This window comes from Brassica oleracea, chromosome C3 (genome assembly GCF_000695525.1).
Source record: "Brassica oleracea var. oleracea cultivar TO1000 chromosome C3, BOL, whole genome shotgun sequence".
NCBI classification, from domain to species: domain Eukaryota; kingdom Viridiplantae; phylum Streptophyta; class Magnoliopsida; order Brassicales; family Brassicaceae; genus Brassica; species Brassica oleracea.
In genome coordinates this window covers 20181654-20182787 of record NC_027750.1, presented here as the reverse complement: position 1 = coordinate 20182787, position 1134 = coordinate 20181654, and positions in this window count along the sequence as shown.

Below are 1134 nucleotides of genomic sequence, written 5' to 3'. Positions count from 1 at the left end.
TGTCTCACCGGCGACACCGCCCCACACCGGGCCGGGAAGGCCGGGGGGAAGAGAGACGGATGCAAGGCCGAGCCATGCGCAGCTTCACGGAGGAATTAAACTCTGCAAAGAAATGGACTCCTGGCATTCCGATATAACAGTCAAACTAGTTTCCACAAAAAAAAAATATATATATATATATATATATGGGCGCGGGTCCCACCACCATGGCGTGGGCACGCCGACGAGGAAGAGGTGAACCAGGGCGGCCAAGGGACTACCGGCGAGACAGTAGGAGAAAGCCGATTTCAGACTGTGAGAACTAAGCTAAGGATCATCTTGGGGTAAAAAGGATGATGGAGGATCATCCTGGGGGTAAAAAGGATGACGGAGAGTTATCTTGGAGCAGAATGCGAAATGCTAATAAGGATATGGGATCTTCATAGGGTAAAAAGGGACGATAAGAACCACACCGTGGATGAGATTTCATGGAATGCTGAAGCAGCACTAGTTTTGAGAAATGATTGAAAAACTGCCATCTCTGCATGACTACTATTACATTCTGATCAGGTCTTTGTTTTTACGCTGCAGGATGTCTTCACCAGTGCATCACGAGCTCGGAGAAAGACGCATGCGCTATGGACCAAAAGGGACAAGGGCGTACGCCCGCAAGCCCTACTGTGACGCTTGGGGTGACATGGTACCTGCACTCTTCCCAGACGAAGAGGAAATGGAGTTCGCGGAGCAGCCGAACGGCCCCATCCAGGAGACGACCGTGAGGCGTCGGGTTTTGATGCCCCATTTTCAGCGGGCAGCCGAGTACAGGCGATTGTACCAGGGTCAGGGGACTTTCCAGTTTGCGCCTGAAGTTGACATGACACCGGCCACTAAGGGCCGAGGGCGCCCAAGGACGACGGGGCCGACCAGGGAAGGTCCGGGACCGATCAGGATGGAGGACAGTGTACCAACGAGGAAACGTGGGCGTCCAAGGAGGATTCCGTAAGGAAGATTCCGAGCATTGATGCAGAGAGCCTGGGGAACATAACCGGAGTATGTCGGTGTGGAACAGTGATACAGGCCAGGCAGGGACCGCGCTCAGTCCGGGAGTACACACACTACAAGAAAACAGGGGGATTCTGATGGCCGAAATCGTCG